Here is a 6,000-nt window from a genome sequence, read left to right as displayed (position 1 = left end):
ATTAATTCAGTTTTTAATACTAAACTTATTTAATTAAAAAATTCTAAAGTTTTTATGTATTTTTTAAGGCAATTTTTTGAAAGTTTTGCTTATTTATTCGGAAGATGGAGACTTTATAAGGCATTTCTCTGCAAAAAGTGCTTAAATTTCTTACAAATAAGTACAAAACAACGTTGTTTTTGCAGACAGGAACGTTCTGAACCTCCCAAAATATACCTATTCAACGTTTTTTTATAGACATTTTCCCCTTCTTATAACGTTTTTTAAGCCAATTTATCTATTTTTACAAGCATTTTACAAGTTTATCCACATTAAAAAACTCTTTTTTTCTACCTCCAGCGCGACACTTTTCAGGCTGGAACACAGCATTCTTCACGCATATTTTAAGGGCATTTCTCCAGACCCTACACGAAAAACACATAAAAAACTGGCACCTCCTCCTCATTACGTATATATTTTTTTATATTTTTTTTTTATAGAAAAATACATTCCAGAATATCAAATCAGCTAAACACAACCGATAATATTTATAATATTCCACTATAAAAAAGAAAAGAAATTTAGGTAAGTGGTAGTGAAGCCATTGTCTTCCAGACAAACAGCTGCAATGTGAGGGAAGTGAGTGAGTGAGAGAGAGAGAGAGACCACCCTGTCGTATAGAAGATATTAGGCCAAGAGGTATTGCCATTGCATGCCTATAATTAATACTTCCTGTAGAATTCTCAGCCCATTAATTATCTGCAGTTTGAACACATCCCTAGTTACAAAATGGCCGCTGTCTCTGTAATGTCATCGCAAACATCCTGTCCCCCCTATCCTATCACGCGATACGTAAGAATTAAGGTTGTAAAACTTAATTGGATCCACTCCGAAGTGCCTAATTTTGTTGCCATAATCATAAACAATGTTAAAAATTAATTAAATCGCATATATCCGGAAGCATATTCATCCCTCCAGGCTAGTTCTCGCCCACCCCCAAAAGTGCATATTACTAGTAAAAGGTGGGCCTTAAAAAAAGGAGCAATCTAATGAAGGCTACTTTTAATTTTTTTTAATAAATTTAAGCAGTGTAATTAGTCCAGAAATATAGAATTACGTGTGTACTTCCAGCGTTTATCTATGTATACGAATACTGTATACACACGTAGATATGTATGTACTATACTTCACTGTAGGCTAGATGTTATAGTATATTATTTAAGGGTCCCACTACACTAGAAAATATAATAACACGTGATAGTAATCGCCTAGAGTACGGCAGTATCTATTACACAAATGAAGAAAATGACGTTTTCTTGCATATTTTGGTGTGTAAGAGTGCAAAAAATGGCGTAAACTTGACGTAAAAGCATACATTACTCTGATGCACCTTCAGTGCTCTGCAACGAATACAACTCAACTTAAAAACTTACAAAAAAAGACCAAAATTTGCCCCTTAAACACACGAAAACACATTAAAACTCACAGTAGCAGAAGCAAACAAGTCACAAAATCAATTTCCAGTTCGAAAACACGCGTTACACAACAAAGAAAGGTAAGCAAAGAATATCATCAATGTCACGTTAGAAATTAAAGGAAAAAAAAAACAACCAGCAACGTAAAATAGATAAAATTCCCAAATTTTTAATATATTTCCTCCCCTCTTCCCCCCCAAAAAAAAATAAATAAAAAAAAGGTACCCACTCCTTAATAGAATATGAAGTAAAATTAAATTTCACACCACTAAAGATATTATTGTCTGTAGTTCTGGTGTTATTTTCATTACATCTTCCTATACTAAAAAGGGGGGACCGTAAGAAGGAAGAGAAGAAGAAGAAGAAAGGGATAAAATAATCTAGTATCCATGTTTCACTTTGTAATAAAAAGTGTCCAGACCACTAGATTAAAAAATTCCACTGGCTGTGTGTTTTAATTCCTTACTCGTGTGGTTCGAATGCAATAAAAACGTGCAACTTCTAGCGGTTTCCACCCTCTCTAGGGGGGGGGAAAGGGGAAGAAAACCCACCCCTTTTTAAAGTCGTATGAGTGATAAATGGTGACGTTTTTGCTATAATAACGTCACAATAATGTCTTCTGTGCACTTGTGTTTTCTCGATAAGTATTACACAACTATTCTTTTTTTTTTTCTTTATTGTTTAAAGACGGCTGGAAACGTTGACAACGTTTTTTTTAATGATTTATTGTACATTTTTTCTCTTGAAATATATATAAAAAAAAGGTCGATCTGCAACGTTATTGGCTTTTAAAAATGGTTTATTTTTCTGTAAAGGTGGTGAAGCTGCTCAAATGTAAAACGTACTGTACGTCTGAGAGGCTTTACCCTTTAGAAAATTAATTATTTGAGGCTCTAAAACGCTAAAAAAAAAGTGCCAAAAATCGGTTAAAATGTCTAAAGACGATCGGAAATTATACACAAGTGTCGAATACTTAACGGGGTTTATCACACGTTAAAACAGTTTTAGAGGTGTGCAATTACGGACAGACAAATAGACGGATGCTTATTTTACAGTCCCTTAGTCTATTCGTTTGAAAACACGTCATATTATTATTATTTTTTAAAAATTTAATTAACTCCTTTAATTATTTATCGTTAAGTGAACAGCGGGATGAGGATGCTGAAGGTGGGATGAAAGATAAGAAGGAGCAATTCGAACCCGTCTTTCACGTGAGGTAGGGGTGAAAAATATAAAAATTTCACTGTTTAACAGCGATTTCTCACCGCAAACATCGAGTAATTTTTGCAAAAAAAATGAAGTTAAAAACTTCGTTTGTTCGAGAGGAAGTAGCGTGCGAGGGGAGGGAAGGAGAAGGGGAAGGAAGGAGGAGGGAGGAAAGAGAAAAAGTAGACAGTCGCCTTTTCTTGTAGACTAGAAAAAAAAAAATGGTCAAAAATTTGAAAGTTCGGTCGAAATGCCAGTTGAGAGATGAGTAGCTTCTTGTTTTGTCTCGCTTCCTATTGTTATAGAAAAGAACAGAAGAAAAATAAAAGCGTAGAAAACAGTAAATTTCGATAGCGGGGAGTGAGAACTTTTGTGAAAAATCGTCCGCCCGGATAGAAAGGAAGCGTTGATACTTGACTATCCTGCTTCAGAAACTAATGGGATGGACGAACCAATGAAGAATCACTGGTCTGGAAGCAGGGATTTTTTTTTCTTCTTTTTTCCCCCTTCCTTCTTCCCTATTTTCTCTTTCTTTCTCTACTGTTATCTCCCTCTCAAATAGGGAAGCCACAGAAGCAGATGTCTCCTTTGACAGGCTGTTAACTTGATTTATTGTACTCTCTACGTCCCCTCTTACAGGAAGTGATGCTAATTGGCGTGATTGGGTACACAAAATTAAACTGAAATCATCGAGGAAATTAAATAATACCCTCTTCTTTTTTTTTTTTAGTGTATAGGCTCGTGCGATCACGAAACGAGCGAGAAGTCGTGATTCGACTTCCCTTATCGGTGACGTAATTTATTAATTACCTCACGTGATCAAAATAGGACACACTACAGAAGTTATAGAGGGTGTTTTATGTACTTATTTATACCAATTAATGCTACTTTAAATGCATTTATTAAGCTAGAAAATGGATCTAAACTTTACGATTTAACTTAGAAATCGGTATAAAGTTCCTTTTTTTCTTGTTTAAATTATTTAAAATATTTTCTACTTCAAATTTTAATTATGCTACTCAAAATTATAATCTCAGTTTCCAGAGAATAATTTTAAAATGAAAAAAAAACCCCACATCATTTGCTCTTCCGCATCTTTCCACGTAAAACAAATTAAAAAATAATAATAAATACCTGTTTAATTTTCTAAATTATACAGGTAAAATTTTATTTATATTCTTAAAAAATCAGAAATTATTATTATTATTTTATTTATAGAAAAAAAAATTAAATTAAAAAAATAATATTCGGTAACTTAATTCAGATGATGCTCGAACGAAGCACGAAGATGCAGGAAAAAGAAAGTTAACTTATTAAAATTTAAAAGAATAATAAATCTAATTTATAAACCCAATTTCTATCCTCTATTACAAAAAAAAAAAGTAAAAATTTATCCCTTAAACTGCAGTAAAAATCGTTTTAAAAAAAAGAGTAAAACCCTGTAAAACAGTCTTCCCAGCACAACCGTTGGCTACATCGTGAAGCATAACGATAAGGCTATCACAGGCGCGAAAGTGGCATCATTAAAGGTTTATTACATAATTCGCTGTCATAAAAGTCAAGCCAAGAAGCCACAACGCCACAACGTGTGGTGTGTTCTACCCTCCGAAAATCCGTACAACCCAAAACAGCGTTATAAAGCCGCAGGTGGCCAGAAACTTACTCATGCAATATTTGATGACATAATTACAACACAGCAGGCAGAGATAAAAGGTTTAATACAATGATAGCGCCCGAGCCTGTTTCACGCTCCAGCTAACAACCAACGTACCATTCTGCAGTTGGTAACACATCACGCTAGGTCCATGTCTCTAATATTCGATCCGAAACTACTACATCTACTCACCACTCTGATACCATTGATCATATCGCTTAACTGCATGTCATAAACTTTAAACATTGTGTTAAAGCTACTAGGCTACAGTATTCTCTCAACTGGAAAGCCGGTCATCTGACCGTATCAGGAGTCTGAATTTCCAAACTGTTCCTATTACAATAAATCATACTCAAAACTGCATCTTCCAAACTCCTTCGTACAGTCAATTCACAATTCTAAACTTGTTTTTATTCCCCCTTTTCTTTAAAAAATATATATATATATTCCTGTAACGTTTCAGGTGTTCTAGTATTATATTTCTCCCTAAATATATTTCTCTCTACCTTATAAAATTTAATAGGAGTTTTATAACGTCGTAGATTGGTAAAATACTTCTAAACTTCTACAGAAATTCGCGTGGAGGCGCTGTCGTCGCTTACGTAATAATAGCGCACGTGATTTTTAAAAATTTAATTGTTAGAAGTGAAACTGATCAGTTTTTACGTGTCTGTTTCACGTCGAACACGTGCGAAACTGACGACAATCGTGAATCGGATTAATTTTTTTTCCCGTCTGTTTCAGATGACGTATTATCACGTGCTAAATTTGAATTTTACGTCAAACGCGTGTTTCATTTTGAACCTTTTTATAGAGGAAGGGATGAAATCTAATTCGAAAAAAGAAAAAAAAAACTATAGAAATTTATATAAAAAAAACAATCGTTATACCGTCACGTCGTTTAACTAATAGGCGTGTTTTATTACGTCATAAATCGAGAGAAATGATTTTCCTGTGATTAAATTGAGAATTTTAAGCTTTTCAAACGCTACACAAAGCTGAAAATATGAAAAATGCCTTTAAAAAAGGATGATGATTAAAAAAAAGGAAGGAGAATGGGGATGAGAACGTCACTTCTCGTTATGACCGTCGCGCGCCATCTGTTATCAAAAGCAGCAACTATAAACTAAAAAACCCTTTAAAAAAGGTTTTAATTATCTTAAAATATTCATTAATTTACATATTTAGATTTAATCAATAATTTACGAAGATTTTCTAAAGTAAATCATGAATAAAATTTTCCTGTTAATTTACAAAGTTATATTAAGATACATATCTTAATATATAAATCAAGGAAATATAAAACACCACCACATTTAATTAAAAATAATTTATTAGAAAGGTCAGGATAGTTTTACATTATAAATAATAATACCCTGAGTTCAAATATTTAAAAATATCATCATAAATAATCAAATAAGAAAGCTTGTATCATATTTTATAGATATATATGATTAACATCTCACTATAGTGTATACAGGTTTTCTTTTTGGGTCATAAATGTAGTTATAATAAATTAAATACTAATTAAATAATCAGCTTGTATGGAAATAAATTATCCCCTAAATGTATCTAACATTACACAGTACATCTGAGAAATTTTAACATTATATTATCTGTAATTGGCGCGTCAGAAACAGATTTTGTAACATTTGCCGCGCGTCATTTTCCGCAAAGATTCGAAGG

This window comes from Centruroides sculpturatus, unplaced genomic scaffold, assembly GCF_000671375.1.
Source record: "Centruroides sculpturatus isolate CEXI.00-Female unplaced genomic scaffold, Cexi_2.0 scaffold236, whole genome shotgun sequence".
Taxonomy (NCBI): Eukaryota; Metazoa; Arthropoda; class Arachnida; order Scorpiones; family Buthidae; genus Centruroides; species Centruroides sculpturatus.
The sequence above is the reverse complement of the archived record's forward strand: the minus strand, read 5'-3'. Positions refer to the sequence as shown.